This window comes from Macrobrachium rosenbergii, chromosome 48 (genome assembly GCF_040412425.1).
Source record: "Macrobrachium rosenbergii isolate ZJJX-2024 chromosome 48, ASM4041242v1, whole genome shotgun sequence".
Taxonomy (NCBI): Eukaryota; Metazoa; Arthropoda; class Malacostraca; order Decapoda; family Palaemonidae; genus Macrobrachium; species Macrobrachium rosenbergii.
The window spans coordinates 47,806,623-47,832,314 of NC_089788.1; positions in this window are offsets into that span (position 1 = coordinate 47,806,623).

The window sequence follows — 25,692 nt, forward strand, 5'->3', positions numbered from 1 at the left end:
TCCTGTTATCTAATTAAGATACAGATCCAACTGCCATAGTATTTGCCAGTAACGGAAAACATTCACTTTCTTTCACTGTCAACAAAGCCAGTCATCCAAGTCTCTTTCCACAGGTAGTCTCATGACACTTCCGAATCTTCCAGAAGTAACTGCAGTTCCCTACTTTAACATATATCATTTTTGTAACACAAGAGGAATCCACACTGCCAGTTTTGCTCGTTGCTGAAGTAACTTTCGAGCGTTCTATAAAGAAACGCCGTAAAATATTTCTTCAAAACAATATTTAGAACATTTCCTTGGAATGCCTCTCAGTTCCTCTATTTCAGGTTTCTTGAGCTCCTTCTGAGGAGCAATGAAATGAATCCCTTCCAGGAACGAACACATACACTCCAACTTTCCTGGCTTCTGTTTTTCTCTCTCGTTAAATTACTGATCCACCCTCACACAGTTTACAGCGCTCCATTTTACTTTTCTGTAAAAGAAAACTATTGAGATGGTTTTTTTGTCTGTCCGTCCGCCCTCAGATCTTAAAAACTACGAGGCTAGAGGGCTGCAAATTGGTATGTTGATCATCCACCCTCTAATCATCAAACATATCAAATTGCAGTCCTCTAGCCTCAGTAGTTTTTATTTTATTTAAGGTCAAAGTTAGCTATGATCGTGCGTCTGACACCACTATAGGTTCAACAACACAGGTCACCACCGGGCCGTGGCTGAAAGTTTCATGGGCCGCGGCTGAAATTTTCATGGGCCGTGGCTGAGAGTTTCATACAGCATTATACGCTGTACAGAAAACTCGATTGCACCGAAGAAACTTCGGTGCATTTTTTACTTGTTTTTATGAAAATGGCAGAAGCAATCGGTAATTTTTTTTTTATCCTTTTTAGGTTTTTATGGATCTTTTCTTATTTCACTGGTAAATTGTGGTTTAATAAGTGTAACGACCTAATAATAGTGTAGAAAGAATATTTCCAAAAACTTACAAAGTATTGTCAGTTTTAGCAGTCTCATGCACGACAGACCTTCATGCCTGTGCCTCAAAAAGTTAAGTATACCTTAGTTTAACCAGACCACTGAGCTGATTAACAGCTCTCCTAGGGAGGGCTGGCCCGAAGGATTAGATTTATTTACGTGGCTAAGAACCAATTGGTTACCTAGCAACGGGACCTACAGCTTATTGTGAAATCCGAACCAGAGATAAATTCCTCTTATTCTTCATTGGCCGGTCGGAGATTCGAACTCGCAGCCAGCAGAGTGCTAGCTGAGAACGGAACCCACTCACCAACGAGGAACTGTGCCTGTGCCTCAGTGTGACGTCAGTGAAATCAAACGTATATACGCCAAAGTTCAGGACCGCTTTCCACACCTAAGGAAACGTGGCAGTGTCAACAAAGACTTGACATGCGAATGATGTGTTCATGTTAAAGGCTCTTGGTGTTTAATCCTCCAAAGTGTTCTCAGTGATCCGCTGCGTTTCTTTGATTATTATAACGTCCATCAACCTGACTTATGAGAAAAAAATTATAAATTGCAAAGTGTCATGCACTTATTCAGAATTACGTCAGCATTTCATGGGAAAGCAGCTAAATTAGTCTAGCTGGAAAAGCACGAAAGCCTCAAGTGACTTCTTGCCTTCGTTCGGCGAGTTCAGGTTACCTTCAGTATACGTTCATGCCACCTGCAGAGTAAATGTCGGTGATGATAAGCATCTTTACTAGAAAGAGAATGCGGTTATTACGGGTTGCACTCTCTCATTCCCATAATATGGATGAATCATGCTGCATTTACGTCTGAGCGAACAGCCAAATGAGCCACGGAATCCGCTGTGTTTTAACATATCAGTTTTTTTTTTTTTGCGATGTATAAAGTACACATACGTATGCAAGTTATTTTAGTTCACTCATTTTCCTTCTTTTTTGCATTGCGTAGTTTCCGTGATGTAGTTTCCTCCGCTGGACTTACATTTTACAGATTTGGTCGTATTTGTATGATTTTCCTCCAAAATGAACACCGTAACCAGGTAAAACCATCGTTGTTTATTGTGTAACTGATAAGATTTAGGATCGTTGTTTCATTGCAATCTTTGGATGAGACGAAATGATATATTAGATGTTAGCCGAAAAATTTATTTATATCACTCAAAATGTTTAATAATGTTTGATTTATTTTATAGTGATAAAAACAGATAGTTCGTTTCAATTGTTATTTTCAGTTACTGTCTTTTCTGCCTTTTTGTAATAATATCTATGACTATAGCATTAATCAAGCATCATAAGGCAAACTGATAGTGGAAGAACTCAGCAAATAAAGCTGGTCTTTTTATTGTTGTTCAATCCAAACAGGCACAAAGTACCTCCCTTTAAATACTTATTTTCTGATTCACCCAGATTCCCTTTCCGCATAAGATATTTTTTTTATTCATTCACCCTTGCCCTACTTATTTTTCTGAATCGGACTTTCGCATTTCCACAACTTTCTCAAATGACCCTCCTCTTCCTCCCTTCACAAATATTTCACCAGCACGCGGATAGAAATGAGTCTTGTCAGCGTAATCCAAAATGCACTTTTCACATGAAATCTATGATTTCTTTTTTTCACCTCGGCTTCAGCATCTATTCCCCAGTAGGCTACTCTCTCCACTGTTGTGCCATCAGGTCATAAGTTTCTTCCGAAGTAGCACATCGTACATTGCACGCTATCATGAACCCACAATTAACTTTTTAAATCCGTAAACGACTACACAGCAATTCAATTGGTACACTTTCAGCTTCTTGGTTTTTTAAAATACCGTCGCCATTTCCCGTTACTTTATTGCAATTTAAGAATATATTCAATATGTTAAAGCAGTCATATAAACGGCAGTTTTCAGCCATCGTTACCCAGCTTACTCAAAGTCCCTAACTGAACATTTTGTCAACATCGTCGTATGAAGAACTCTCACACTCAACTCCCCAAAATGCTATAACTCATCAATGAAATCTTCTACACGCTTGTCTTAATGAAACATGACATGATATCCTGCTGCTGATATCATGTCACCGATAAATAAATAAAGGAATTCCTTACGTCATTCTAATTACGGGACAATGTTGAAGCCTCAAATCTTTTATTACACCAAACTTGATTCTTGCCCCCGCCTCCTCCCCCGACACTACGCACTCAACCCCAGCCCAACCGCACGCGAGATCTTTCTGGTGTTATGAATTAGAACAGAAATTTATTGGTACAACTGATTGCATGATATCGTGTAGTATTACATCTGGTTAAAATTAAATTTGATAGTAGAACCATCATTGGTCACAAAAACAAAACAAACTTAAAGTGCAGCGTGGATTACCGCAGCTATTCTTAGCTGTATTAAAAAAAAACTAATCATTGCAATCTACGGTAAATCTTCAATAAACACTTGTGATATGTAAACTAGCAAATGAGTGCCCCGGTTCGAATTCTGCGGATACATCAAAAATAGTCTCAAAAGGTGTTGGCAAATTTTGCTCTTGGTCGCATGATGTTCATACAACGAATTTCCTTTATCAGATTTTTGTTAGCATTAATTTTAACGAGTCCTGGAACAATTTTCATACAATATACAGCTAACACGCCGCGAGGTAATGAACGTCCCACAACTGCGTTTATTATTCGTTTACCCTGTAGTAAAATTAGAGACTGCATTTAATAATATTTGAGAGTCTTGATGGAAAAGGAAAATAACTTTTTATTCATGAATATAACTGCAGGCATTACTTAAGGCTCTTTCATTTCTTTTACTGTGCCCCCGTTATCGTTCTCTCTCTTCCACCTCACTTTCCTCAGCCCTTTCCTAACAATTGGTTCATAGTGCAACTGCAAAAGGTTTTCCTCCTGTTACACCTTCTGAGCCTTTTTACTCTCAGTTCCCGTTTCAGTGATGAATTACCTCATAGGTCCCATCGCTTGGCCTTTGGCCTGAATAATATATTCTATTCTATTCTATTCTTAGATTCGTCAGTTGTTCAGAATAACTACAAGTAATTTAGAATGTCCTGAGATCCATAATACCAAGATCATGAATGATATCATCTGAAACCGAACGAGCTGACTTTCCAGAATTTGTTCTGAGTAGAGGGTCCGGGCAGATTAGACAACAAAGGGCTGCTGTATATAGGGACGCCATATTTTTTAATCTCTTTCAAGTGCTCTGTGATTGCCTTCAGAAGCATTACTCTAATAGCAGTCGACGGAGACGTCGGAATGATCGCTTTTGATCGATAATTATCTCGGAAGTGCATCCGCAGTCAAGCTACTAAGAATATTAATAGAACTGAGGAGATAAAATTGGGTTCTGATGTTAGGGGACATAGCATACTAGATTCCGTCTAGCTGGTTCCCTCTGCGAGACATGTTTCTAGATAATCTAGAAATCCGACCATTTGTCCGCATAACAAACATTTTTCAAATGTAAAACCTCTGTTATAGTGCAGCAGATAATTGCATATTTCATAAGAATCGTTCAGATAGTGAAACAAGCATGAAATTTTGCACAAGTGCTCTTTAAAGTTCCCTCTATCAGAAAAGGGCGCTGGCCACGCAAAAATTTAATATGGCGGCCAAATTCCAAGATGGCGGCCAGTATCGACAGATTTTGGCTAATTTTTCACTAGAATGGCATGTATTTGCTTCTAGCAATATGGTAAAGCTCTTCCATACTATTTCTTGTGAATATTATGTTTCTGTAGCTTCCCAGTACAGTTTACCTTTAAATATGGGGGCTATATGGCTGCCAAGAAAAGGTAGAAACAATAATTATAATGAGAAATAATGCCCGTTCAACAATTATCGTTTTAAGCATGGATCTTGGTTTCTGTGGTTTTAGATCCTAATGAGGCCATCTCTTTCGAATAACTCATCAATTTTGAAGGAAAATTAATAAATGTAAAAGAGTGTATGTCTGCACACAACCAGGGCACACTGGTGACATCACTGCTGTGTAACTCAGCATGGGGTTCAGTGCCAGCTAATCCAGCTTTACTAATCCTGTAGTCTTAGACTAGTAGTTGTAGTATAGTTTAGTTTAGTGTCCCAAATGCTTTCTAACAGCCCCAGACCAGCTATAGTTAGATAGCCGCACCTGAATAGACAGGATGTGCCAGCTGGAGAGCCGAGCCAAGGGTATGGGGGGCTGTACATGATGGTTCATGTACTTACCCGGATGGTGTACAGATCACACGGGACTTAAATGGCACTGGATGAATGATTGGGCTAGGTGTAGGAGACCGAACCTAGTTGAATCCCATACAGGAATGTGTGCTTTGTTTAAGGTGGTAAAAGGATAACCCTCGGCCTTAATCAAAAGTGAAATCATGGCAGAATGTGATGCCAATCCAATATTGAGCAGTAGAAAAACAAACTGGAGTTTGTGTTGTCTTTGTCAGAAGGACAAAAGAGGTGAGCACTTGACATCACCTCCAAGTCATCATGTCCTAGACCATGATGGGTACACAATGCTGGCAAGGAACATTCCCATGTTCAGTGAAATTAATGAAATGCCACTGATAATGGATCCAGCAAGGCTGGATGAAGGTGATGGCATAGAGGCCACTCTCAGGAAAAAATGCAGCAAAATACCATGTGAACTGTCGCTTGTTGTTTAACAACACTAAACTGGACCATGCAAGAAAGCGACAATCCAATGACCAGACCAGCAACACTGAGACTAGTCGTGCAAAACTGCGCCGAACCAGTCATGACAATGAAGTTTGCATTTTCTGTGAGAAAGTGGCACCTGCATCTGATCTCAGACAGGCTAGTACTAAGGGCCTTGACTTGAAATTGCGTGAATGTGCAGAGATACTTAGTGATGGCAAGCTCCTTGCTAAGTTGACTGGTGGGGATGTCATTGCACAGGAGTTTAAGTATCACCATGCCTGTCTTTGTGCCCTCTACAACAGAAAAAGGTCCTACCTGAGGAGCCTTGAGAAAGACCAAGGTAGCACTGAGTCAGAATCAGATGTGTATCCACTAGTTCTGTCAGAACTGATGACATACATTGTTGAAAACAACCTTTGTTCAGATGATCCAGTCACATTTCGGCTGGCAGATATTTGCCACCTCTACCAACAACGTCTGGAACAATTAGGTGTAGAGTCACCAAGTGTAAATTCCACGAGACTCAAAGACAAACTTCTGGCAGAAATTCCAGAACTTGAGGCTCATAAATCTGGCAGAGATGTATTACTTGCATTTCAAAAGGATGTGGGAAAAGCACTTGCTCAATCATCTGATCTTTCAGAGGCAGTTATCATTGCTAAAGCAGCAAATATTCTCAGAAAGTCTATACTTGATCATCAGTCACGGTTTGATGGCACATTTTCTGAGGCTTGTGTACGAAATTCTGTGCCTCCTCTCCTGCTCCAGTTTGTAGGGATGGTTGAGCATGGGGCTGACATCAAGTCACAGTTACGATTTGGAGCATCAAAGTCAGACCAGGCCATTGCACAGCTCATGCAGTTCAACTGCTACTCCTGATACAAAGAGGGAGCAACAACTCATAGACACTCCAAAGACAGAGAAACACCATTCCCAGTCTACATGGGACTCTCAGTCTATGCCAAAACCAGGAAGAGAAACCTGGTTGAAATGCTACATCAGTATGGCCTCAGTATCTCTTATGACAGAGTACTGGAGGTCTCTGCACAGTTAGGAGATGCCACAGTTAGCAAATATGTGGAGGAGGGTGTGGTCTGTCCCCCAGTACTGCGAAAAGGGTTGTTCACCACTGCAGTGATGGACAACATCGACCACAACCCATCAGCAACTACTGCCACTACCTCCTTCCATGGAACTAGCATCTCCATATTTCAGCACCCCACCAAGGAGAACACTGGACAGGAAAGACAGCAACTAAAGTTTGCACCTGAGAAAGTGAGGTCGGTGCCTGAATTGCCGGACACATTCACAAACATCTCACCAGCTTCCTTTCAAACAAAGAACCCTGTGCCACCAAACACTGCAATACCAAAGCCACCCACAGATATCTTGGGGCCACAGCTTGCACTGGAGTATCAGTGGCTAGACAAGGTCATAGTCACCCAGGAAATAGATGATGCAGTGAATCTGACGTGGTCAGCTCATCACGCTTCAATGAAGAGAAGCCCAGAATTTGAAGTAACCATAACTTCATTGCTTCCTCTCCTGCGTGATCAGGCTCATTCTGTTGCTACGATCAAACACGTGATGCAGAAAGTGCAGGATGTCACTGATTTTCTGAACCCTGGCCAGATACCCATAATCACAGCTGATCAGCCAATCTATGCCGTAGCAAAGCAGGTGCAGTGGCAGTGGCCTGATCAGTATGGCGAAGACAAGTATCTGGTAATGTTTGGTGGTCTGCACATTGAGATGGCAGCAATGACATCTCTTGGTACTCTTCTTCATGGCAGTGGTTGGACAGGAGCTCTGGTGGAGGCAGGAGTTGCTTCATCTGGAACTGCAGAATCCTTCCTGTCAGCTGCAAGTGTAACCAGGACACGGCAGATGCACCAGGTTACAGCCTCTAGTTTGTACAAACTGCTGAGGACAGCATACACTGACTACTGTGCTGAGAAAGCAAACAACAATGAGCAGGCATTAGAGTTTGAGGAGTGGTGTGACCTTCGAAGACAGCAGAGTCCACAGTTCCACTTCTGGCACATGGTGTTGTCTATGGAACTTGTGATATTCCTACTGATCAGGTCCTTCCGTGAGGCCAATTTTGTCCTCTACTGCCAGGCATTGCATGAGCTGCTACCCTACTTCTTTTCCAACAATAATACAAACTATGCTCGTTGGCTGCCTATTCACCTCAGGGACATGCTTACCCTAGAGAGTTCACACCCAGAGTTGCACAAGGAGTTCAAGGCTGGCAACTTTGTTGTGCACAAGACCAGTCGCCAGTTCTCAGCAATGGCTCTGACCAAGCTCATGAGCAGACCAATGCCTTTATAAAGGCTGATGGCGGAGCCATTGGGCTGACTGAAGATCCGTCAGCACTCAGAAGATGGATGGTGGCTGGCCCAGAGATCATCCGCTTGGTGTCTGCATACGAAACAGAGGTTCAAAGTAAGGAGTCTAATGAGCAGACAACACACCATGAACAAACACCTCATGCGCAGAAGACATTCTTGGAGAGAGTCAGCAAGCTGTCATTGGCTTTGCAACACTTGGGAAGTCCTTTTCAGGAAGAGAGCCAGGATCTGTATTCCATTGACAACAAAGACATTGCCCACCCCAGCTCAGCAGAACTTCTACAGACACACCTTGACAGAGGCCGCACTAAATTTCAGAAGTTTTCAGACTTTTGGCAAACAATGCAGTCTCCTTCTATGAGCCGATAAAGAAGAACAGAACTGACTTTTCAGGCAAGAAGCTGCTCCTGTAGAACAGTCAAAGCAGAAACTTCTGAAGGAGGATTGCCAGCTTTTCTCAAAGCTATTTATATCCTGTCAGAGCCGTGAATGTGATCTGCAGGAATTCTTCCAGCACGAGAATCAAACATTCCCAGCTTCCCTTAGTGAGGGTGGTAGGCTGTACACATGTCAGAAGTCTCAGCTGACCTCGGTCCTGGAGAGTCATGTTACACTAGAAGACAAAGAACCAAAGACTGATGTCCTCATTGTAGATGGATCAGCTTTGGTCCATGCCTTGCCACCAAAGAAAGGAAAGACCTTTGAGGGCTATGCACTTTGCGACTTCTTGCCTGTGATACAATCCTATAGCAGCAAGTACACATCATCACATCTTGTATTTGATGTATACAATACATCCAGCCTCAAAGCTGAGACCAGGCTCCAACGTGGTCAAGGAGGAAGGCGCAAGGTGACAGACAAGAACACAATTCCATCCAACTGGCGCAATTTCCTAAGACACGATGCCAACAAGACAGAGTTGTTCCAGTTCCTGGCAGACAAAGTTGCCCAGATGTCTGCCACAAATGTTGTCATTGCCACGAAAGGGTCTGCTGTCCTCAGCACTCATGAGGCTAGTCTTCAGGGACTGGAAAAGTGCTCTCATGAGGAAGCTGACACCCGCATCTTTCTCCATGCCAAATATGCCACAGAACATGGAGCCAAGACCATCACGGTTAAAGCAAATGACACAGATGTTCTTGTCGTTGCAGTCAGTGCTTTCTCCACTCTCCACAATCTAGGGCTAGAGAAGCTATGGGTGGCATTTGGCCAAGGCCAGAGCCTGCGCTGGATTGCTGTGCATGACCTGTGCAACTCTCTGGGCCAGGAGAAGGTGAATGGCATGCTCTTCTTCCATGCGTTCACAGGCTGTGATACAGTGTCAGCCTTCCGAGCAAGGGCAAGAAGACCGCCTGGCAGACATGGAACATCTTTCCAGAGGCCTCCACTGTGTTCTCCAAACTGAGTCACTACCCTCAGAGTGGAAGAGAGTGACCTGAAGGTCCTGGAGAGGTTTGTCATACTTATGTATGAAAGATCCAGCACTGCTGGCACTGTGGATGAGGCTAGACTTGATATGTTTGCCAGAAAACAAAGGGCATATGAGGCCATTCCACCAACCAGGGGAGCTCTCCTCCAACACACCAAGCGTGCTGCGTACCAGGCTGGTTGTGTGTGGGGGCAGGCCACCCAGTGTCAGCCACAGCCAGAGAACCCTGCTGAGTGGGATGGCAAAAGTCTGGTGAAGCATGGCAAGTCCTCTGGACAACCAACTCGCCCTTAGCCAAGAGTTGCCAACAGCTTACCAAATGTGGATGCAAAGCAGGCTGTCGGGGAAAGGTGCAAGTGCTACAAGCTGGGTCTTCCCTGCACAGCTCTGTGCACTTGCAAATGTGAAGTCTAGATAAATATTGCCCTCTCTTCAGTAGATAATCTAGCTTGAGCATCCAACGTGTCATGCTATGCCTACCTTCTTATCCTCGAATTTTTCAAAGGTGTAGGTTGAGAGACCTATACATAGATTGGTTGCGTTTAGTCCGTATTTCTCTTCTTTTCTTTTTATGGTTACAGTCTTAGACACAATGTTGTATGTGACCATACCATTACTATTTCAGTTGAAAATAGCATATTAGTTAAACTGTCTGATCACATGAATATACCATTAAATAAAAACAGTTGGTCTCTATGTTGCTAGCGCTGTGGATAGAAAAAAACTTTTATGGCAACCATTTTGTACGCCATCTTGGTTACAATTCATTTAGTAAGGGTTTTCAATAAAATGTGTGGTATGGAACATTTTTATAACCTAAAAGTCGAGGTTTAAAAAAAAAAACTGGCATATTCCATCCAATAGATGCTCCCAAACCAGTGAATTAACATAGATGGTGGCCATTTTGAAAAATAGCCGCCATCTTGGATTTTCAGGTGGCCAGCGCCCTTTCTAAGAGAGCGTAGTCTTAGGAATGTTTGTGCCAAATTTCATGCTTGTTTCACTATCTGAACGATTTTTACAGCAATCTGCTGCACTATTAAGGAGAGAGCATACTAGAAGTGGTTTAGCTGCTTCCCTCTGCAAGCCATGTTTCTAGATAATCTAGAAAGCCGACCATTTGTCCGCATAACAAAGATTTTCCACATGTAAAATCTCCATTAAGGGACAGGGCATACTAGAAGCGGTCTAGATCCTTCCCTCTGCAAGCCGTGTTTCTAGATAATCTAGAAACCCGACCATTTGTCAGCATAACAAACATTTTCCACTTGTAAAATCTCCATTAAGGGATAGGGTATACTAGAAGCGGTCTAGCTGCTTCCCTCTGCAAGCCATGTTTCTAGATAATCTAGAAATACAACCATTTGTCCGCATAACAAACATTTTCTACTTGTAAAATCTCCATTAAGGGATAGGGCATACTAGAAGCGGTCTAGATGCTTCCCTCTGCAAGCCGTGTTTCTAGATAATCTAGAAAACTGACCATTTGTCCGCATAACAAACATTTTCCACATGTAAAATCTCCATTATGGGACAGGACATACTAGAAGCGGTCTAGCTGCTTCCCTTCGCAAGCCACGTTTCTAGATAATCTAGAAATCCGACCATTTGTATGCAGAACAAAGATTTTCCACATGTAAAATCTCTGCTAAGGGACAGGGCATACTAAAAGCGGTCTAGCTTCTAGTATGTATATTTTATATTTATTTATTTGTTTATTTTAAAAGTTAGGTATTGTTCGCAAAGGCCTGTCCTCACTAGGAAACATTGTTTGGAAACAGTTTGCAAACTGTTTCCAAACACTTTTTACCTTATATTTGTTTCCTATCGAGAATGGAAAACATTTAGTGTTTCTGTGTGTATATGTATATACAACATGTATAATATATGTATATATATGTATACGTGTATATATGTATATGTGTACATATGTATCTGTAAATATATATACATACATATATATTAATACTTATATACACTTATACATACTTACTTATACACATGTATATATGTATATGTACATATACATATACACACCAGTATATGCATGTACGTATGTACATATTCATATTTACGAGATGTTAAAACCTGTTCTATCTATTTTCAATTCCGCCAGAAGCAAGTAAGCATGACACACTCCTTTTCCGAGAAACTTCCTCACCCATCTCTCTTCCTTTCTCTTTTCCATCCTCGAGTGCATAGTACGCTGTTGGCCCAGCGTTCGACTCTCCTACCGGCTAATGAAGAATTAGAGGAATTTATTTCTGGTGATAGAAATTCATTTCTCGTCATAATGTGGTTCGGATCCCACAACAAGCTGTAGGTCCCGTTGCTAGGTAACCAGTTGGTTCTTAGCCACGTAAAATAAATCTGATCCTTCGGGCCAACCCTAGGAGAGCTGTTAATCTGCTCAGTGGTCTGGTTAAACTAAGACATACTTTTTTTTTTCCTCGAGTGCATTCAAACTGCCAAGTAAAATACAGAGTCTACTGCACCATCAGGCATCCTGACGACAGCTGAGGTCTGGACAAGTTAAGTATATCTTAGTTTAACCAGACCACTGAGCTGATTAACGGCTCTCCTAGGGCTGGCCCGAAGAATTAGATTTATTTTACGTGGCTAAGAACCAATTGGTTACCTAGCAATGGGACCTACAGCTTATTGTGGACAGGAAACATTGTTTGCAAACTTTGTTTCCAAATAGTGTTTCCTAGTGTGGACAGGCCTTCAGGCCTCGTGTAGGCTATTCATAACAGTGATAAAATCATTGCAACCAGTTTTAGGTCATTTATCCTTCCTTTACTAGAAGTCTGTTCTCCGGTGCGGATGTCTGCTTCTGCCAGAGATGTATCTCTTTGAGATAGAATGGTTCGCGGTGGTAGGTTTCTGTTTCTTAATATTAGAAGTTATGACTTGGATCACTTGTCACTTTCTGATAAGTTGTATTTCAGCAGAGATCTTTCACATTCACAATTCATCCCTGATCCCCTTTATCTGTCAAGAAGAACTTGGGGCGATTTTTATCTACACTAAACATTTTATTGTAATATATTTTCTTGGTTTTCATAATCAAGTCGTTGTAATGATTTCTAGCTGTTTTATACAGTGACCAATTTTCACTGCTTCTTGAGTCTATCGATCTTGTCCGTCGATCTTCTATTTTTCTTTTCTTTTTCTTAGCTTCGCCTAATTCACTGTTAAAACCTCTGGCATTTTCTTTAGCTATTACTTCTGGACATTCACCGTTGTAGCTTGACGCCAATATACTTTTGCTATGGAATGTAAAACAGCTTACACATACTTGGTCGCCTGTCAATGTGTTCCTCAAATTACACCTGCACTCCTGGCTTGTTTCTCTTATTTTCTTTATGCTCTCAACAATAAATTCACCAGCTTTAAAGTTGGTTTTTTTTCCTGTAAGTGATAGTTTCTTTCAGTGTATGGCCCTTTCCAGGTACTTACAAAGTGTAACTAGTTTATGTATTGGAGATATCACACTTTCAGGCTCAACTTATGTCACTCACAATCTCGTTGTTTTTGTTTTTATCACTAGGTCAACGGTATGGTTCAATAATGATGTCGGTTTTTTCACAACATTTACGAGGTCGTGGCTTTCAAGTAACTCTATAAATTCTTTGACATATTTGTCTTCGTTATCATCCAGATGTAGGTTGATGTCACCACAAATCAGCATTTTTTGTTATCAGCTAACAAGTCGAGGAAATCACTGAATCCGTCTAGGAACGATCTCTTACTTGTGCTTGGTGGTTTATAAACTTATGATTTGTATGTGTTTGTTTATGTGTAATTTTGGTGCTGGTGTATTCAAATGTACTGAACACATTTTGGTTCATTATAGATACTTTGTACACTTTTTTAACAAAGATTCCCACTCCACCACCATTTTTTTTTCTCTCGGTACATGGTAAAAGTTGTGAGACCCTGGCGTTATTTCGTTTATTTAAAAATAATCACTTACATTACTGCATAGCAAAGTCTCCGTTAGCATGGATATATCTAGATTGTGATCATTTATAAGATTTCTAATAGTGTTAGTTTTATTTCCTACGGACTGTATGTTTATTAAACCCATAGAAGATTATTAGGCAAAGCCATGGTCCGTATTATTTTTCACCTTTTTCACATATTCTTTATATAGCCTACTGTGCACTTATTGCCATCATATGTTTTCTATTTAGTATCACTATGGCCTTTCTTTACACATTTTTACACTTCAAGATGCTGCAACACATTCATTTCATTTGTGATTTTCGCCACATCTAGGGCAAGCTTGGTCATTTCTACAATTTGTTGCGCTGTGACCAAATTCCTGGCATTTATAGCATTGATAGGGCATGCGACAGTCGTATACTTTGCAACGGCTATAAAGCGTACGCAATTTGTCACCTCTATCATAGATAGCTTTTCGTATTGGTGGTGTGCATTTGATGATATAGTGTTTATATTTGTCATCTTTGGCTATCATTTCCTTTACAATTTTCAGGTCTTCATTTTCAGAAATGATGCTACCTATCCATGGATTTCTCTTTACAATATTATCGACAATTTCATCTTCATCTTTCGGGACATAGACTATTTTATTTTTGGTTTAAGTTTACCATTCTCATTTTGTTTACAACTGAAGCTGCCATTGAGCGTTACCTACTATATTTTTTGGTCTTCATGAGGCTGTCAGTTCTGGGACATTCGTATGTTAGAGATTTGGAGCTGAGAGTTAACAGCTCTATAACTGAAACTGAATCGGCATTCTTTGATGTACAGTTTCTTGGCTTCCCTGTTGCCATGTTTTCTTACTTTTTGAATGATCTACAGTAGCTCTCGTAGTAGTGGAGCGGGATAATGGGAAAAAAGTGCAAATGGTGATATGAGCAACAGATTTGGCATGAGAACTTATTATCCCCATAAATCAAAATCAACCTCCGGCCACCTCAATATTTAGCTATTTCTAAGATGGCTGACACTTTTCCAAGATGGCGGCAAATTTGCTGTATATTTCAGATATTTTCATTTCATAAGCCAATAAAAGTTGCATACTGTCCATATAATGATTGAGAATTTGTATTTTGGCATTCTTACTGTAATGAAGAGATAAAGTGAACCCATCTTTCCAATATGGCCACCATATGAACACCATATTTCCAAAATGGCCGCCAAAGATAAAAAAGTGTGTATCTCCTGAGAGAAACCAATATGTTTTGTGTATCAGTTAGTTTTAGCAAGTGCAGCTGCAGTGAGCTGTGCAGCTAAGTCCAGATTTGTAGCACTTGCACCTGCCATGGCATTCCTTTTTATAGCCACACTTATTCAATTCTTGGCAAGATTTTGCTACTATTGGCAAATCTATCTAATACAGAAACCAGGTGCCATCAATCTGTTGCCATCCCCAGTGTCTTGGACTGGGCAAAACTGGATGACATACTAATGACTGGCACCAAATGTGCCCTGCTTGAAAGGCAGCTCTTGCAATGCTCTCTAAGAGCAGCCCTTGTAGGGGGAATGCAATCATAAGCTCTTTGCTTTCTTGCAAAGAGTTCATTTTTATACGAACTGCTTCTGTCGTACATTAGCACGACGAACTCTTCAATAATTTGCAGGTCTTCATCTTCTACAGCTGCTGGTGTTGAACTTAGTTTGGTGAAGGTGGGTGTGGCACGCTGAAACACAATCCATGTTTGCCATGCAGACTTCTTCCCCTTTCCATGAAAGGCAGACACCGTGTCACACCCGCTAAATGCATGGAAAAAGGGAAGGGCTGAGGCTTTTGGTCCCATGGCTGCTGCAATTTCATGGATAGGTATCCACCTCATGTCTTTTCCTCTACCAAATTTATTCCATAGTTTGTCCAAACCAGTTTTTTCTATGCTAGATACTGCTATGATGACAACGCCAGTGTCTGTACTACATATGGTTGCACTTGAGATATCTTCATGCTTTGCAGCATATGCAGCATGTAAAAGGACTCTAGTATCTGCCTCTTCGTGAATGTAGCCTTGTAGGTCAGCAGTGTCTTGTTCAGCTTTGCTACAAAGTGCAGCATCCCCTTTAGTGACAATTATGCATGATGTATCATCTGCTTGAGATGAAATGATTGTGTCTGCCAAATATGCAAATAGTTCAGTTTTGTTGTGGTCATTCCTGAGGAAGCTGGCCCAATTGCCAGACGTTTTCGCTGTGCTAATTACTCTCCGGCGAACTCCTGTGCCTCTTTTTTGTCTTGTTTGTGCTTTCATACTGTCTGTCCTATACACATCAAATGCGATGTGTGTTTGCTTGTACTTCTGTATGTGCTTCTGAATCTTGGATAGGACTTCTTCTTTAGAATAAGACTCAAATGTAGACCCCTTGGTTGGTCTCAGAGCATTTATAAGAGCTGTACCATCCATTATGATAACATCAGCGGTAGGCTCTTTGTCAGGGATGTCTGATGCATGCTGTTCTAGTAGAGGCAGCAGCTGTGACTTGGTGCCCTGATGCATCTGTCCATTTTGTGCCAGTGATGGTGGGCAATTTTGATTTTCATGTTGAAAGAATTCATTTAAATCACACTGTCTGTTCTGGCATGATATGAAGAGGCGTGAGAATAGATTACAATCATCTTTTATGGTTTGCAGTGACTGTTTGCCCTTTGATTCTGAAGTAGACATCTTGCAATTGAACAATAGAATTTTGTTCTTGTTTACTGGTTCATAGAATTTGCTAGGTGTCTTGAGCCTCTCAATAAAGTTTGTGAATTGTGTCTGTCCAAGGCCCTTCATTGATCTCAAGAATTCAATAACTTTGCTGTCCATAATTTCATGACTGTCTAGCACAGTCAGTTCCACTGAATCTTCCTCAAAAGGGTTGTCCATTTCTTTGATTACTTTTGCCAGATTTTCAACCATTTCAAGAAACCTTTTCTGCACAGTTTCAGTTTCATCTTGATGTTTACCCTCAGATTTTGGATCAGCATCACTTCTAGTCTCAAACTCGACAATCAGGCGGCTTACTTCAGGACAAGCCACTGTCCACCTTCTGAGAGCTTCTTCATCTTCAAAAGGCCAACGGCTCCCCCCTTCTTCTTTCACATGAACATTATTCTGCTCATGTGCTTGGTCTATAGCCACTGAGGAAAAAGGCTGAGTGGTTTTGTGGACAGTGAAATTTCCCTATGTGAATTCATCAGATGGGTCATTTTGGAGAGCCTCCATGTCCCTCAAATGAATTGAAAGCCATCTGGCATAATGTACATGGTCCAGGGCAAAGAAGAAAGGAATGAGTTCCTGCAGCACATCTTTGTACAATTGGAAATTAGACTCTCGGTATGACCTGATGATAACAAACACTAGAAGTTCTAGCTGAAGCACAAGATTCCAAAAGTAGAGTTGGGGACGCTCTGATTCTCGTTTTCTGATCCAGCTTTCACAGCTTAGCTCAGTTTCTTATTCTGCTTCCTGGATATATGCCATATAGGCAGCTTTGTGCAGCTGATATAAATTGCAAGCTGTCACCTGGTGGGCTAGACATGTCTTCTTCAAATGTGAAGCAGAAATAAACGAATCTGCTGTTCCAGGAGTAGCTATTTCTGCTTCTGCAAGAGCACCAGTCCAACCACTGTCTTTCAAGAGATCACCCAGAATTTTGAATGCTGCCATTTCTATATGCAGCCCTCCAAACATAATAACCATATCACCATACTGCAATGGTCAATCCCATTGGATTTGCTTAGCAATTGCAAATAGTAGCTGATCAACTGCTAGAACTGGGGTTTGGCCAGGATTGAGAAACTGTGTGGTTGCTCTTGCAATATCCATGGCATGTTTTATCATTGTAACTGAATGAGCTGCCTCTTGAAAAAGAGGCAACATTGATGACAAGCTTATTTCAAATGGGACCTGTCGCTTCTGAGAAGCGTGATGTGCTGCCCAAGATATAGACAGCGTTTTCACTCCTGTCCAACAGACTGACTTTCTCAAGCCATTCATACTCAAGAGAAAGATGTTTTGAAAGCACAACCTGTTGGTGTCCTGCATTTCCACTGGATGAAGGGAGGGGATTCTCATGTTTAAAGTGAGCAGGAGGTACGTTTGAGTAATATTCAGGAAGAGAAGGTACTTTTTTTTACTTTGTTCCACTTTGGATGATTTGGGCCAAGATTCTGTCCTCACCCTTTTCATCAGTGCTCGGATATTGAAGCAAAGATATGCCTGTCCCATGGAAGGATGTTTGTGCAGTTGTGGCACTTGGATTATGGTCCAGACTGTCAACAGCACAAGTTGTAAAGAGCCCCTTTCTTAGTGTAGTGGGACAAACTACTTCCTCCACAGCCCTTGTTACAACTGCTTCTCCTTACCCTTTAGTCAATTCCAGAACCCTATCATAGCTGATGCTGATTCCATGGTGATGGAATGTATCAATTAATTGATGCTTCCTGGTTTTTGCAAAGACCAGGAGACCAATATATATTGGAAACTGAGGTTCTCTTGACTTGGAATGTCTGGAGAATGTTGAAGATGCTGGATTCTTTCGACAGTTGAAGTACAACATCTGTAGTCAACTGCTTGTCTCTTATGTACATCTCAAGCTCAGCAAAAGCATGGGCACATGCCTCTTGTCTGTACTGCACATAATCATCTCCAATTTTCTGGGAATTTAGCCAGGCCCTTTCCCTGTTGTACACACCTGTCAGACAAGATGGGTGACACATATGGTCCTGAGAAACAATATCTCCAGCACTAAGCTTGGCCAGGAGTTTCTCATCTAGTAGATTGGTGGCACATCGTTGCAGCTTTTCATGTGAAGGCAATGTCATGGCCAATCGTAAATCTTTGATTGGTGTTGGTTGGTCACAAATAAAGCATATTCCTTCTTTCTCAGTCTTAGATTCTTCTGCATCTTCTTCATCTGCCTTCTGGCTACTACGTGTGAATTTTGCTGATGGGGCATCATCTTCTTTTGTCTTACACAATGACTTCCTTTTCCTTTCTAGTTTTGTTGTTTTGAACTTCAGCATAAATGATTCATGATACGTTGCTTTGTTATTTTCAAAGGTCTGCAGAATTCCATCACCTTCATCAAGCCTTTTGGGATGAAATGGTATAGGCATTTCATTTACTTATAGAATTCAGGAATGTTTGTAGCAAAGGGTAACATAGCCAGCACCAGATGCATCAACTATTCTTTCACGTGTGTCCTCTTGGTACAAGCAACAAAGCTTCCAGTTAGTCGTACTATCTCCCTTCAGGAAAGACGTTGACTTCCAAGATTGTCCTGCCATTGCTTTTGTTCTATAGGCCGAGGGTTTATCCTTTTACCACCTATATAACATATATGCACTTTCAGATATGGGAAGCCCTTTGTTGGCGGAGTCGGTTGAGCTTCAGACCGTCATTCGATGGGCCGGAGTTCAATTCCCGCCGCTGGCTGATGAAGAGTTAGAGGAATTTATTTCTGGTGATAGAAATTCATTTCGCTATAATGTGGTTCGGATTCCACAATAAGTTGTAGGTCCTGCTGCTAAGTAACCAATTGGTTCTAGCCACGTAAAATAAGTCTAATCCTTCGGGCCAGCCTCCTAGGAGAGCTGTTAATCAGCTCAGTGGTCTGGTAAAACTAAGGTATACTTAATTTTTTTTCAGATATGGGATACAACTAGGCTCAGATATGTCATAATCCTACCCTTAACCCGATCATTCATCCAATGCTATTTAATTCCCGTGTGATCTGTACACCATCTCGAAGACTAAAGCCCCATCTCCCTTGGCTCAGCTCTCCCGCGCTGGCACATCCTGTCAATTCAGGTGCAGCTGTTTAACTTTGAAGTGGGGCTAGCTAAACAGCATTTGGGACTAATAACAAATTTCTGCCATTAGCTAGCACTGAAGCCCATGTTGAGTTTCACAGCTATAGTGTCAACCAGTGTGCCCTGGTAGTACACTGACACTACACTATTACACTTTTACATTAAGCTTATTGCCCATTTTTTTTCTAAATGCGGATGAAAATTAATTGACTGAGGATTAATTGATTTCCAGTCTACAAAAAATGAACTGATCAGGCTGAAGTTACCCCAGATCCATGTATTACCCGACCTTTAGCCTCATATATGAGCTTAAGTACCAATTTTTGGCATTTTGGCGGACATTTTTGATATAGTGACAGCCATCTTGGATATTTCTATGCAGAGAAATGATGTATCTACATATATAAAGGCTTGTTTTTAATACTTTAACATAAACTGGGGGTGACTTAGGGATTTGAATGTGATTAATCAATTAAATACCAATATTCAAATATCCACAGGACGCCATTTTGAAAACCTGTCGGCCATCTTGGAAGATGGCAAAATTTTGTGTGGCCGGAGGTTGATAATGAGACCAAGGGACAAGAAGAATAGTTGAGCCAAGTTCCATGCTTGTATCACCATTTGCACTTTTCCCCTATGTTTTTGTAGCTACCCGCTCCACTATACTTGAAGTCTGTGATTGCTCTCTCTCTCTCTCTCTCTCTCTCTCTCTCTCTCTCTCTCTCTCTCTCTCTCTCTCTCACACACACACACACACGCACATATTGTTGTCTTTTCTCCTTCTTACTTCCTCGAGATAGGAAAGTGGAATTCGTTCCCAAAGACACGTAAATGTAGGTGGCAGATTTTCCCTCTTCAGTTGATTTTAAGACTTTTATTATTATTATTATTATTATTATTATTATTATTATTATTATTATTATTATTATTATTATTATTATTATTATTATTATTATTTACTAAAGAGACTACTGAACTTAAACTTCATACAAGTTCCCTGGAAAATTGGACAAAACTGCTAAGAATAAGAAAAATTAACAACAGTAACGATCCTGTTTATCTTGCGTAACTGACAAATCGTGAGATGCGTTGTAAGCAAAAATATTCCTTGAGAACTGGAATGCTGCTTGCGCAAGGGAGACTGGTCGACTTGAAATGTAACGTTGCCCACGGGGAACCTATTCTTAGCACAACTATGCTCGGAATGCATAAAAAGGACCCAGGAAGCGCGACATTTAAACATTCACATCTTCCAAATTGCGCTGAACTTTCAACGCTAATTGCTGTGAAATGAGACACCAATTAACCTTTCGAAGGAAGAGTTCGGTATAAAGAAGTGAAAGGAGAAGAAAAGGACTGTCTCGGAAGAGGGAAAGGAAGACACATTTTGCGATCCTTTCTAAGAGAGAGAGAGAGAGAGAGAGAGAGAGAGAGAGAGAGAGAGAGAGAGAGAGAGAGAGAGAGAGAATTATCTGATAATGGAAGATATCAAACCTATACCTCAGTATATATATATGTATATACATACATACATACATATATGTGTATGTATATATACTTATATACATACATATATATACGCGTATATGTATGTATGTATGTATATATACATACATTATACATATATATATGTATGTATATATACTGTATGTATATATATATATATATATATATATATATATATATATATATATATATATATATATGTGTGTGTGTGTGTGTGTATATGTATATATATATATATATATATATATATATATATATATATATATATATATGTATGTATGTATGTATATACACACACTCTCTCCTCCTCACCTAAACGACCCATAGCAGTCAGCTAAACTTCAGATTCAGAGAGTGAAAGAGAGAGAATTTGACTGACAACAGTAATAAATTCCCATTGCGATTTCTAATAAGGCAGCGAAAGTTATGAAGAAGATTTTACAAAGTGAAATACCTCCGTCATGCGATGTGTTACCCCCAAGAGTCAGCTCGAACTAGGTAGTCAAACAAAGCCTCAACTTTTCGGTGGTTTGTAATAAAAGCAAAACTGCTTTTCATGAAGGAGAATGCGAAATGACACTCAAAGATGTAATGACAGAGTCTTGCAACGTACCTGGAAATGCAAATAACAGAGGAACTCATTATAAAGAAAAGCTTTAAAAGTTAATTAGGTATGTCATCAACATTAGGCAAATAGGAAATGAATAAAAATGCCTTTTTTTCACATCGAGTAAGAAAATCCCATGAGTGAACGAAATAGTCAAAAGCCAAAACAAAAAAGGAGTACGAGTTTTCTTAGATATTGCAAGGATATCGTGTGGTATATTTCTTCTGGGAAATGCGAAGGTATTCTCTCCGGGAATTCCTGACAAGTAAATTTCTTTTAATCAAACAGTAGTCCGGAAAGAGGGAGTAGTCATCCTTCTCTACGAATTTTTCTTTTTCATTAAGTTATATAAGTTATGTATGAAAAAAACAGACGGCTGGAACCCAAAGGAGCAATGCTGGAAAACCATAAAAATCCCGATTTCGTGCACCATTCAAAGAAAGCTGAGTAGAATAAAATAAACGGAAACCGAATGTTAGTGTCATCAAAACCGTTGCGGTAATTTCGGTCCATCCTTCCATCCATGACACCTCGGTCAGGAACCATTGACTCTGTCATCCGATAAATCCATAAAGGGAAGAAGAAGAGCGCGAGGAGCACAAGGAAGCTTGGATTTCCTTTTTCAAAGGTACAAAAAAAAGGAATAAATTTAGGTAAATATTTCTCTAACGCTCGTCAGAAGTTAATTATCTTCGGTAAAACACGAAAAAAAAATATAGTGGGTTCGTGAGAAGTCGTGCTTTATCTGTCAGTGAAACTCGAAAATGAGCACAAAAAGATATACAGCGTTCTTATTGCAATCGTGTTGCTTAAAGTGAACAAGGGAAACAGAGGAGAATTTTCCTGCAATCTACCTGCTCTTTCGCAAGAAGAAGAGAATGTTGGTGGCTCGCCATAGATGATGGGTGGACTGGGCCAAGACTTAGCACCTGGGAACGTTCAGCCAGGTAGCCACTCGAGGCACACGACTTAGTGTGTGTTGAGCACCGGAAAGTGAAAGGTTGCTGGTGGAGGTTAGTGTTATAACGGAGGTCTCTCGCCTTGCAGTGAACCTGTGAACACTGGACTTGTATTTCGGCTGCTGACTTGAATCGGAGACCTTGCTCGGTACAAACTTTGCATTTACTTGGAAGGCATTGTTATTATTGTTATTTTTATCATAAAGACTATTCACTGTGTAGTATATATATGTATAATACATATATGTATGTATGTATATATATATATATATATATATATATATATATATATATATATATATATATATATATATATGAAAATTAGATACACACACACCTACATATACAAAAATACATACATGCATTTGTATATATATGTATGCATGTGTATATATGTTAGGAACATCTTATTTTCGTAGTGAAAAAGTAACCAAAAGTCTAATTCTAAACTATTTATAATAACATGATGAGTCTCTAAAATGCTATGAACTTGATGGCGTTTAATCCCAAACATCTTCATAATGGTTGAAGTAGAAGTTGATTTCCATTTCCCACCTTTATTTAGAGGTAAACAGGTTTGTTTACACCAAATATATAAATAAACAAACAGTCCAAATGTCATTTTGGTAATTAGTTTAGAAATGATCACTGTTTATTCATCGTTATTGTTTATTTATCCGAAAAGTAACTCATGTTGAACAACTGACTCTCTTCTTGTCGGTAAAATTTTCAGTTCAGTCTCGCTCTCGCATCGATGGATTTAGGACCTCATTGTAGCCCATTGTTGCTCGCAGTAGGACCTCACCCTTCTGTTTCATCCGGGTTTTGGGTAGGCCATGAGGGTTACTTTCCAGTCATGAACATGATACATGGCTCTGAGCTTTTATTTCTCAATTTGTCCATTTATAATGCTTATCCTGCTAATCTACAAATAGTTTCTTTAGTTTCTTTTTGTTATATTTCATTATATTTGCGATTTAAAACATTAATAATATCACTGGTGGCTGATTAGTGACCGATATTTTCCACGTGTCAGTAACTGACTGATATAGACTTTTAAGTTCATTCACGATGAAAAAATGAATAATGAAAGAACAGGGGTGATGCTCTTCGACACGTGATTCGGTAACCGTATTTACGCCCGACGAGAAGCTACTCAGTTTTTTCTGCGTGTGTGTTGAAAATTTCGTTAGAAATATTCACCATTTAGTATCTTATCCTCTTTCATTCTCGACAAAAGCAATTGTTTCCCATTTGTATTCCGAAAACAACCGAGTGACATAATAATCAAATACTGACAAATTTAGTTTGCTGTACCTTCCGCTATTTCACGGCGTCATAATGGATTCATTCTTGACAACTCGTCACTGATTGATGAACGCTCCATATTCTCGGTGAATGGTTCGTATTCCCAATGAATAATGCACATTCGCCCTTTTCAACGGCTGCGATGCCTGATGAACACGCGTCTATGGCTTCATTGTCAACATGTCGAAACCGACAATATTCAGGAGCGTTCGCTGTGATTAAAGTTGCTTCCCTCCTTTGTTGCTGAAACAGATTCCCTATAAAAGAACGTTAATATTATCGAGCGAAACCGATTCACTCTACGCATTTTGTTTACGGAATTATGCAACCAAATGTCATGCGATTCAAAATAGGCTTCTCAATAATTAATGTTTCGACTAATGTTAGTGAAACGAAATCGTCCTCCTACTTCTGTCAATATTCCTGGTTGTTCAGGCTGTTTCAAGGGTATCTTGGAGATATCACAAACTCCAAATGACCAAATCCTCCTCTGAGAAACGGCACACAATTTCCGTGCCGTAAGGTACTAAAGCTAACAGTGACGTTCTATGTCCCTATTAGAAAAATTCCTTTTATTCGATAGCCCTTCTTTAACTGGCTCCCATCTCGGTAGGACTGGATCAGAGGCAAATGGTTGAACTGTCGTGGTTTTATATTAAACCGCCATTACACTAACACAGACTAGCTACGAGAGCAATCCGAAAAGCTGGTTCAACGAATGATCCCGATACCACATCTCTAGATCCTTCCCAGATGCAATCTTCAGTCTCTTGCTGAATTTTCCGGTGAACCTTAGGAAGACGACAGCTTCCCCTCAAGCGCTTCGTAACGCCTGCCAGACAACCATTTCCCGCAGTTCATTACGCGAAAAGTGTCAGTCGCCAAATTGGGTGGCTTTGTGAATTTATTTGCCTTTGCCTGGACCTAAAATTCAAGTTATGCCTCTATTTTCCAGGACTTCTGTACCTAAGCCTGCCTCTCTCTCTCTCTCTCTCTCTCTCTCTCTCTCTCTCTCTCTCTCTCTCTCTCTCTCTCTCTCATTGTCATAAAAACTTTATTTCATCGTTTTCAGGAACCACATCAGAAGCAATATTCTAGAGTTCTTTTAGGAACTGGAAAGGAAAGAGAAATTGTTTAGAAGTGGTTTATTGCAAACCACCCGGTCTCACAACAAGCACTTTACGGCATTTCCAGTTGTTCAAATAAAGGTGAATTGCACAATCGAACGTTCATATTGCGGATGTCTTCAACGGTTAAACATCAGCCAAAAAAAAAATTGGCAGTGGAAATCGCCATTCACATGATGATGCGCGTTTCCTGATAACAAAAAATATCAGCCGTAACTGCAGGAGCTTGCGGCATCTCTTGGATACAAAAGAAGTTTTTCTGCCTCTCTTTTTACGTAACTGCAAGTCTTCTTTGATTTCGAGCTATTCAACTCTCTCTATGAGAGCTACAGTCGCTCTCAGGAGCCAAATATATAGCTGTCGAGCAGTCAAGAGAAAAAATAGAGATAAACACTGATAAAAACAAAAGGTTAACTAAATTTCTGAGTTTGGTTTGCCTAAGCGATCGCAGGTCGATCATTAGTTTTGCTTTGCAAAAACAAAGTCGTCAGTTTCGCACATTTCATTAGGATTTAATGAAATGTGTAGCTAATCAAGAAGGGATTTCGTGCTGCTGCATGACAGGCACCCGAGAGATGAACTGTTTGGTTCCAGTTGTATTAACTGATCAGTCGTTTCCCCTGAGAAGGCTCTTGCTTCCTACCTGGAGCTCGTGGAGAGCTCTCTCCAAGTTCTGTTGATTCACCCCTACTGTTGGCAGGTGCTTTGTGGAGAATCGATCTCTTTCTTAAGGTAATTACGGCATTTTCAAAAACCTATTATTTTAAGTAAAAACAAATAGCCCTTAGCACAATCAATCTTGGATTTACTAGATTCTGTGAACAAATGTTTCAAACAAGAAACCGCTCTATCAGCACATTCCCCGCAAACATCCACAAATGAAATAAAAAATCAAACATCCTGCATCCGGACTCAAAGCAGATTCTGTTAACTTCTTCCATGCCAGGACTTTCTTCCTTACAAAATGCGACT